The sequence below is a fragment of the Branchiostoma floridae genome, chromosome 18 (assembly GCF_000003815.2).
Source record: "Branchiostoma floridae strain S238N-H82 chromosome 18, Bfl_VNyyK, whole genome shotgun sequence".
NCBI classification, from domain to species: Eukaryota; Metazoa; Chordata; class Leptocardii; order Amphioxiformes; family Branchiostomatidae; genus Branchiostoma; species Branchiostoma floridae.
This window is the reverse complement of record NC_049996.1, coordinates 9,967,326-9,978,685: the sequence shown is the minus strand read 5'-3', so window position 1 is coordinate 9,978,685 and position 11,360 is coordinate 9,967,326.

Genomic DNA, 11,360 nt, shown 5'->3' with positions numbered 1-11,360 from the left:
ACTTTAATTTCTTGTAGAGAGTTTGTGTATCTTTTAGTAGATCTAAGGGTGTCAATCAAGATTTTTGAGGACGAAAACTAACTTCAAGATAGCGCATTGATTTATGTAGTACCAAGTATTAAAAAAGAGAATAGACCATTAGAAGCTCATGAAGTGTTAGAATCATCATAATATCGCTTTGTGCTAGTACTGTAGTCAGACCACGGCCTTCTCATTAGCTTAGAATAGTGTTAGAGTAACAGATAGCAAAGAATTTAATAAATCAAGGTTGGCTTCACAAAAGTACAGAATATATATAATCTATTCTGATCTGGAAAGTGCTTAGAAAATGGGATGCAATAATACAAAAGACACAGATCACTGCAAGTGATCAGTAAATGTATGGAGCTTGTCAATCAATACTGCGGTTTATCTAAGTAGAACTCTGAAAAACTTAAAGGAAAGTCTTAAGTTATCTTTTGGAAGCTGGGAGCAAAGAAGTAGCTGGTATCTACTACCTGTAACATAATACATTTGCTGTCATACATGCAGATATGAATTGTTAGTAAGAGCAATTTTCAGTAATAATAAGACCATCCAAAAGAGACTACAGTTGATCAGAATCTTCCTGTTATGAATCATTTTAAGAAAAATGTAATACTCCATCCAACAAGTCGTACATATGGAGTTGACTTAAGCAACACTTGTGAAAACCAGAAAGGGAAATCGTCTATCATGACGATCTTGTAGTACCAAGACAGCAGATGGCAAAACTGCATCTGCTAGCATAGAAAAGTTTAACATGACTCTTTTCTATCACAGATAGTGAGATACAGATAGAGTGATGTTTTAGTGATGACTGGATAATTGAAAATAGAATGTATTTTTAAAAGATGTAAAACTCTCAGAAATTGTAATGATACACTTGTAAAATCCAGAAAGGGAACTCAGTAATTCTATGGTTACCAGCAGACAAGACTGCATCTGATATCATTGACAACATGCTTTTCCATCATAGATAAAAATCCAAGAGTGCTGTTTTAGCAATGATGTAATCATTTGAAAGAAATGAGATGTTAATAAACATAAAACGAGCAGAATATGTCCTCAAGAAGAAAAACTAAGCATGACTCTGAAGGGAATAGAAAAGGCAAGTCTTCAGGCATCTTATAGTGAATTAAATCCATTGAAAATAAAAGAAACTTAACAAATTGACATGTTTGGTCATCAAATAGAGAAGGTGAGAAGAGGTGTCAAACCATCTACATGTACATCAACAAACTTAGAATCCAGATAATCTGGAAAAAGCATTATTCTTTACAATTGGACATGCTTCAGTGAACAAAAAAAGTCCAAGTTTTATCAACTTAGTATTTACAGGAAATATAAACAAAGCCGATAGCTGTACCTGAAGGTATAGAAAACAACATGTCATTTGTTCTATCAAATTCCTTCTTTATAAGTAACTGACATTGTAACAACTCTATAAAACCTTTTTCAGCATAAGAAAGCTGAGATATCAGCACCAAGGACAGGACCAAAAATGTCTTTGTTTTATGACATAGCCTCAATTAACAGTCCTGACAAAAGTTATCCAATATGGCTAATGAACTGTGATCTGTTCTATCAGGAGTTTCATGATTAACATTACCAAATACTATACCAACTGCCATTCCCGGAAATAAAAGGTTTCTGCACCACAGGTAGTTCCACTTTTGTGCCATTAAGTTTCATTAACTAAAACCTGCAGACTTCAGTTACACTTTTCATGACGAAATCCCATCACAATATCCAAAACTAGATACAATATGTAATAATGATAAGTTAATGTACATGGCTTAAATTGCCATGACTTTTGTAGCAGACTTAGTTAGATATATTATACATAACAAGCAGACCTAGTTTGTTATAATGGTGATGCAAGGAAAGTCAGTGGTCATTGTTAACTTAGTCTGGTTTTACATTTTGAAGAAGTATTGTGAGTAGAATCTATGAAAAAGATAAGATCAGCAACATGAAGACTTTTCTAGACAGTAAGAACCTTCTGAGACATCTTCTGGCTATTTGAGAATCCTCTGATTCACATATGAAGTTGACGGATAATGGGTGTGACATTAAACATTCTCAAATCTATGTATTTATTTTTGTTAAAAAGTCTAATAACTATGTATTAAAATGCAAGGCATGCATTCACACCTTTACAAGCAAGCAGGTCTGAAACTAGTGAAAGGCGTTAGACATCAAAAAGAGATGGGGTAGGTCTTCTTAAAAGCTAGGTTGCACACTCCTAGCATTTCAAACAGAGTGTGGTAATTATCAACCAAACAAAGACCAGAAAGAAAGAGGAGGTGCTTAGCTTAGCATCTGTGGAAGAAGTAATTTTACATTTACCTTCCTGGTGTACAGATGAGGTAATTCACTTGCCATTGGGCACGCTGTAGAAATAGACTACACAAATGTAGAGTTAAAATTGGGTACACTCAAATGTAAGACTAGAAAAGCAAAGGGACTCAATGATTGTCTATGTCTAGAAAAAACTTTTGAAGCTTTGAAAAAGCCCCAGTATGCCTTGTATCAGAAAGGCACAATCTTTCAGCATAAGATTAGAGAATAAATATAGCTATAGAGATGGCTAGAGGATGTGGCCAGCCTTCAAAAGTTTGACTATGAAGTACATGTACATGCGTCTAGTGAAAGCTGTGAACTCTGAGATCATCTTTGTGATCAAATAGTCACAGGTGTCTTTGGTTGGTACATTTAAATGTCATAGAATAAAGTGAAGGAACTCAATAATTTTTCCTAAGTCTAAAAGAACTTTGAAACTTTGAAACAGCCCCAGTATGATTTGAATCAGAAATTTAATCTTTCAGCATGAGATTATAGCGTAGTAATGCAATATGTATATAGTATATATCATAACAATCATTTGAACTCTTTGGATTTAATCTCAAGGGAGTGACAAAAAAAGATGAAATTTTTTTTAAAGTCATCATGAAAAACAGAGACACACTGAGTATAATGTTGAAAACTGAACAGTGGGTTACAAGACATATCCTTGGATCAACCTCAACAGTTAAGCACAATATTATAAGGCTTACTTTAGAGAATAGTCTTTACACACCTGCATTGTCTCAGGCATGTTTAATAGCAAACATCTCTATGTTTTTTGTTCAGTGAAATAACAAAGCTAAAGAAAGAAGATCCTCACTGTCTCAAATCTGGTAATATGCAGATCAAAAGAAGATGTTATTTATAAGAAGATGTAACTGAAGTGATTCTTCAGCATTAAGAACAAAGAGACTCGTTGTACCAAAGTTAGGAATATTCAGATCACCCTAAAAAAAGAAGTTATTGACAAGAAGAAGTGGTGCTGAATAAGTTCTTGAGGCTTGAAAAGAACAAAGAGACTCATTGTCTCAGAACCAGTATACACAGTATACACAAACGTAAATCACCCTAAGAGAAGAAGATGTTATTGATAAGACAGGTGGTACAGGTGAGTAAAAATAACCTGAGAACTGTAGAAATATAAAGGAAGCTTACTCTTTAGATCTAGAAATGGGCACCTGTGAATCTAAGGTAGGAACATTCATATAGAATGTATTAAACTAATGACAACATGTCTATTCCTGAATAAGGCTTTAATTTTCTCATTTTGGGAAATTCAAGTCTTAAACAAAGTAATATGTATTAGAGCATTACAAATTTGTTAGACAGGAAATAGTATTAAAAAGCTTAAGTTTAAACCCATGCCAATTTTCAGACAATGTTCAATGGGAAGTAGAAACCTGGGCATATGAAGAAAGGGTTCACTTTCCAAAGTGAAGGAATTCTCAATGACTTTTCTCATGGGTTTGGCTTGATGATGTCAGAATCAACAAAATTAAAAGTAGTAGGTTTGGACACATTTTCTTAGAATTGCAATCATAAAGGGGGGGGGGGTATAGCAGTTTAGAGAACTTTTAGGGAGGACTTTTCAGGACATTTCAAAGAAACTTGATGGCAACTTTAAGTTAATATATTAGAGTCATTGAGTAGAGTAGATGTTAAGTTATATAGCATACTGAATGCACAGAGTAAGTAAGACTTGCAAACACAAACTGTAGCCTTTTAATGTAGCTCAAGTAGAATACTTCAATGAAAGATGTCATCATCTGCCAATTTTTCTACACAACCGTAATGTAGCCAGGGAGCCCACTTTGTTACACAAAGGAATGATCTGGAAATTTTTTCACCTTAAGTAGTCAGGCAAGACATGGGCATTTTGTCTTTATAAAACATACCAAGTTTAGGAAAAATTGAAGTAATCTTAGTACATTTGATAATACAGTCACATTGGTTAAGATTGTGGCTGACCTACATAATGAGAATATACACAGAAAAACACCCAGGCTGTCTCAGCCAAAGCAACATCTCGGGTCATTGGACCAGCTAAGCGGAATAGTATAGTACAAAAACAAGTTAGAATGAATAGAATTAAGGTACACCTCACCAGAGTGAAAGTTTGCAAAAAAAAATGTTGCATCATGAAAACTTTTTAAGCAAGAGTACTTTGGGGAACAGTCAGGCCATATAGCAGAAAATGGTATCCCCAAAACTGCAGTTTTGTTGCACTGACATAAAAAAAATGAAGCAATGTTTATATACTATTAAGTATCCAACAGCTAGAGGGCTAAAAGTCCTCAATCAAGATTTCAACATTACAACTAGATTTTCAAGTTCCTTTGTCTAGGATTTTGACACTAAGTTCAGTGTTCTGATTAGGAAGGGAAATCTAAGAATAAAAGGTCTTGGACTTGACCAGTGTCATAGAAATGACAAAGTATTGATAGGAGTTCTGTCTATCAGAAACTGAAATGCTGACAGGAAGAGTTTAAGGTACAACAAAGGGAAGATGCCATGGAAAGGACATTTGCTTGCATTATTGGATACTGCTTTCAAAATAATAAGGAGCATATGCAGATTAACTGCTAGAGATCTTGGATGTGGCTCCACTTTGTCTTGAGATAATATCATTGCAAACCAGAATTGGTACTTTCCTCAAAATAATCCTACAGACAAAAATGCGGTTAGCCATAGAATAGAGAGAAGACAGCAGACAATGGGTTTATCCCTCTTGACATCTGCTTGTTGAAATACTATCATTGGACTCAATAATGCACTAACAGTATTGATCACACTATTATAGAATCTTAATATGCCCTGACCCATCTTACGTTATATTTACAAGACGAGTATATTGAAAAACTTCATATTGGATTTCAGCACCAAGGACAGGAACAAAATGATCAAATTCAACATACAGTTACAATATATTATTAATTGATATCGACATAAACTGAATTTTTAGTACCAAAATCAAAGAGAGGACTTGAATATTACTAGTTAGAGACTTTAAAAGTAAGCCACTCAAATTCAACATACAGTTACAATATATTATTAATTGATATCGACATAAACTGAATTTTTAGTACCAAAATCAAAGAGAGGACTTGAATATTACTAGTTAGAGACTTTAAAAGTAAGCCACTAAGATTCCAGAGAAAGACATATAAAGTCAAAAACTTGCATTATGTATGGTTTGAAGCAAGAGTGCTTTGAGGCACACAGTAAAACCATATAGCATTCAAAAATGGTATCCCCAAAACTGAAGTTTGTCTGGCTAAAAACGAAAAAAAAAAAAAAAAATATGATGTTACATAATACTGATTAGGAAAAGTCTTAAAAGTGACAAAATAAATAAAACACATTGACAAAATATCTAGGCAAAGGTGACAAGGAGGAGTTCATGGTACGACAATGGGAAGGATTGAAAATAAATTTGTTTGCATTGATGAATACTTCTTTCAAAATAATAATAAGCAAATGTGAATGAACTTCTAGACATCTTGGACCAGGCTCCACATTGTATTGAGATAATACCATAGCAAATGAGAATTGATACTTTCCTCAAAATAATCCTACAGACTAACATGTGATAAACTATAGAATAGAGAGAAGACAGCAGTCAATGGGTTTATCCCTCTTGACATCAGCCTGTTGAAATACTGTCATTGGATTCAATAATACACAGGGCTCGAAATACTGGGTGCATGTGCACCCAGGTGCACCCAAAACTAGAGCTGTGTACCCAATTATTTCTTAAATTTAAGTGTTACACCCAAAAAATTTTTGGTGCACCCAATATTTTAAGCTGGGTGCACCAGTGCACCTAATGCCAAAAATGAATTTCGAGCCCTGATACATCAACAGTGTTGATCACACTATTATAGAATCTTGATATGCCCTGACCCATCTTACGTTATATTTACAAGACGAGTATATTGAAATATCGGATTTCAGCACCAAGGACAGGAACAAAATGATCAAATTTCAACATAGAGTTACAATGATTAAGTTGTTCATCGATAATAATAACTAGTAATATTAATTTAAATATAGGACTTGAATATTCCATCATTTAGTTAGTTAGAGCTTTGAAAGTAGGGCACTTAGATTCTAGAGAAAGACGAATAAAGTCCAAAATAGTTGTCTCTTGCCTGACACTGGCCTAATATCTATGAAAGATATTCAGAATCCACTAAATCAAAAAGCAGCTAGTATTAGTCAGAAGAAGAAGTAGAATACATATCAATAGAAAAAAGTTCAGGTTTTGAATTATTCTTATCAGGAAAACCTCACCTAAACATGCTCAACCTATCAGATAACCTTGTATCAATCTTATTGGATGCTTACTTTTCAGGACAAGACTGCTCTTCAGGTAGTTGAAGAAATAGTCACAAATAGCCTGAAGACAATGCTCTGGATTCTTTTTGTTGAAGCATATACATTTGTAATATGCATTTGTTCAAATTACTTCAACCATAAAAATTACTTTTCATAGATTAAGAAATGTGCAGCAAACAGTTATGATCAAACAGAAAATTTTGAAACAGAAAGTATCTTATCGTCTTGCGTCAGTTCAGTAGTAAGACCACTAAAGGGAACATCTTGGAGACGTCATAAATGCAACATTTCCAAATGACTGACTTGTAGAAGTCGGGGGACGGACTGAACCAACTTAATATAGGGGTGGCAGTCTAACGAAATACAACATAAACCAACATAGCTGGCGTGATCTCTTTCCTTTCCTAGCTTAATCATTCAGCAACTAGCTATAACCAACTATTAACGTATAAGTAATAGGATATATTTACATAATTGAATAAAGTATGGCATAATTAACAAAGAAGAACCATAGCCCTCAACTTGATATCTTAATATGAAAAAAAAGGTTGGTAAAGTTTTTATGTACATAGGCTACATCAGAATGTTTCAGCTGTTGTTTCAAAGACAACCAGTTAGCATTGTATCTTTACATCTATATCATTGTATTTTTACAATCAGAGAAGTTTAATCAGATAAGAATTTCATCCACCAGGTGCTGAAGAGATCTTTTTTGTGGAAGAACATCTAAGAAAGAAAACTTGACCAAAGTGCAAAGAGGAAATCTGAAGTAGAGCAGAGCAATCTTCTTAAAATTGCAAGGTAAAAGTTTAGCCTTAAAAAGAATTGTGAAATCTGCTCTTTGAATGACCAATCAAGAGTACAATTTTCTCCCTAATATGGCGAATAACAGATCAGACCAATCTGACGGCCATTATTTTGTATGTTGAGTGATTTTCTTTGCATCAGAGCTTAAGCAAAAAATGTCAAAGGCTTTGAAACATGTAATATCCCAGAAATGTGGCAGCAGAATCTTTCAGTACTACCAAAGGGGAATTGTTAATATATATATAAACACATAATGCACAAATCCTGGAAAAAATGATTATGAACATCAACTTGTGATATCTAGAAACAGAATACTTAGCAATAAAGTTGGTTAGATGTATAAGGAGTTCATAGGGTAAGGTCTAAAATCATGTCGCTGGAAAAAGAAGTTCAGATTAGATAGTATTCTTCAAATAACGCATTCCACAATTGCCATTTACCAGGACATTATTATCATCACGGGTCAGGTAGTTGCAGAAAAGGGTAAGAATAGCCAGAAGGATAAGCCTCGTGATATACTTTCTGATCAGCATATAAAATTGCGATATGCATTCGTCTATGATATACTAAGGGGATTAACCATCAAACTATTGAAAGACCAAGTATTATGCAGCATACAATTGTGATCAAAAAGAAATATTTGAAACAGAAAGGTTCTGATATGTAAAAGGAAATACTTGAATAGACTATGGCGTATGATGAATCTAAAGTCATAATTTAGCCCATTTGACGACATCCAAAATCATTTACTAGGATGTTAAGTATTCTGATTAGGAAGGGAAATTTAAGAATAAAAAGGTCTTGGACTTGACCAATGTCACAAAATGACAAAGTATTGCATCTATCAGAAACTGAATTAACTATTGAAATATTGTGTAAACCATTGTATTGTGTAGCATATAGTTGCAATCAAAAGGAATATTTGAAACAGAAATGTTCTGATATGTACAAGGAAGTAGACTTTATGGCAAATGATTGGAGCTGAAGTCATAATTTAGCAAATTTGTTAACAAAAGGCTGAATGTGCCCACCTGCAGTCTGGGACATTAAAATTATTTAAAGCTAGTATCTGTTTCTGTTTCAGGAACTCAAACAAGGTAGAGGTGAGGTTATGCACCTCATGTCTGGAATACTGTGGGCCACAAGACTCATAACATTTTGTAACGTTCAGCATTTTTGGTTAGGAAAATTGGTCCAGAGTACCTACTACTTATCACAATAAAAAATATGGTCAGATGAGTTTAAAGGATGTAAACTTGGTCCGTATCATGATAGAGTTTTACAATGTGTTATTCTGATCCACACTTAGATTTCATCAAAAGGTTGATATTCTTGGATTTAACAAAAATCAAGTTTATTCAAAGAGATATATTGTCTCTTCAAAAACCTCATGATCATTATAATTCAAAGATATGCATGACGATGTTTAAGACGCTCATATGGGAATGTTTGAAGATTGACAAAGCCTTTCATCAACAAAATACACAGTTACTGTAGGTACATGCCAGAAATTTCTACACTGCAGTCGAACAGCATGAAGTTTTGCATGCATTAATCTAAAGAGCTTCAAACTTTGTTTCCAAGAAAAACATCCAAACCAAGGAGAAAGTGAAGCTCAAACTGTCAAGAAATGAAGAAGGCAAGAGCAAGACAAATCTTACTTTCATCAGACAGTGATACAGATAAATAGTATACAGCCTCTCTTGAGAGTATCATAGAAATAAAAAATATTGTCCTGAAATACTTTTACCAGTATATGCCATTCCCTTAAATGAAATAGAGTGAGGAAACTTGCACATTTTGTTGAAATAGTAACTCAGTTAGTTGTCAGTTGAAAAAAACTTACATTTTAGGCAAAATCAGCAAGAAAAGGAAGGATTGAAAACATTTTCTTGTTGATGCAGAATTGATCAAAGACAGAAAGCAATCATTTAATTCAATGCAAAACAGAGAAAAAGAAAAAGCGGAGGAAAACCTGTATTGGTACATGTATTAGACCACAGTTGATCATGTGTCGTAGATGCATATTTATAAAAGGCCTTATACTTAAGATTCACACTCATGAGAAACCTAAGGCATTTTCCTACTACATGAAGTTATTATCTTCATAGAGTAGAAATCATATGACATGTAACAAATACAGCTGTAAGGGATAGAAAGTGTGAGAATAAAGTGGAGACTCTTAAAGTACTCTGTACAGTACAAGGGTTTCAATAAGTGGATGACTCTAACAATGGTACAGGCGATGTTAGCAGATATAAAGATTGAAGAACTATCAACCAGTGGATGGTAATTTTCAATGTAAAATTGGGATTCATCTACTGTCAGAATGTTCAACTAGAACTGTTGAGTGTCACATAGTTTACTCAATAGTCCTACATTACATTCTCTATACAGTGCCATGCAGTAGACACATATCTGGGTTCTGGTTCATGATCAAACTACAGAACATACAAAAGGGACAACTGATGAAGTATTGTGAGTTCAGCACCAAGGACAGGACTCAGTATTCATAACTTCAAAAATCAAAAAGCATTGACAACGAATTAGACATTAGCACTATTATAGCAGTAAAAAGAAATCTCTTAACAGACTTGTCTGGACAAGCCCACAAAATGAAAAACTCTGGATGACACTTTGTGGCTTACTGTGCACACAGTCATCAGTGAAGCATTCAATCACTCAGACAACTTCATGTTTACAGAAAATAGTCCATTGTTCAAGAACATGCATGTCTCAATAAGACACGATGATACATTTCCCAAACAAAGGCAAGTAATTGAGCACCAATGTACATTTTATGTACAGAAAATGATGACTTTTGTAGTAGCTTGATAGGATAATTGCCAATGAAAGTCACTACAGTCAGAAGGCAATCATACCTCCACAGTGTAAACAAAGTTTGGTATCATGCAGTGAATACTGTTGGGCAACTACATGTATCAAGGCAATGAAGCAGATAGCTAAGAATTGACCCAAGACATAAAGAAAGCTGGACACTTTCTTTAGATTTGAAATAGTATTGGGGGCAAACTTCAATTCAGCACCAAGGTCAGGACTCAAAGTCAATATAGTATGTCAACAATTCTAACATACCGTATATAGAGGGAACTCTTAAACAGGACTAGAAGATGACACCAATAACTACAGAGAACAATTGAAGCTTCATAGCAAAAAAAGGAAATGTTTTTGATTGTATTATGTAACTTCTACTGGGAAGTCAACCTCCCTTTCCTTCCTCAGAGACTAGAGACCAAGAATGAATCTCAATATGTTGTTAAAGGAGAAGACTCTGTAGAAACAACAGCGTAATACTAATAGCAATGGACTTGCACTGCATGGCGTTATTTAAGATATAGAAATTGGGAGTTGGCTGATATTATCTAATACATAGGAACAGTGAAGTCTGTGGAAAAACTCAATAAGAATTACTTCCATTTAGAAAACACAAATCTAGAATGCTGAAAAAATTGTAGATTCAACTGGCAAAAATGAGTTCAATATGAAGGAATTTTGCAAACCATGGTAAAATGAATGCAAGCAATGTCAGCAACAATTTGCTGCAACTGCCAGCCATGTATACTATAGCTGTTAGATAAAACAGGAGCATTGTAATGGTAAAGGTTCACAGATTCTAACACAGATCCTACTAACTTTAGCAGTAACAAATAATGTGAGCATAGCAAGAACACTTACAGTAAATTTAACTTCATCTGTTAATATGCAAGTTCAGTTGCTGAGTTGAATCCAAAGAGAAGTTTAATAGTGGCTCACAGAATGTATGGACAGAACGTCTACAGATTCAAAGAGACAAAAAAGAACAAATCAGACTGTCAACGAAATATTTT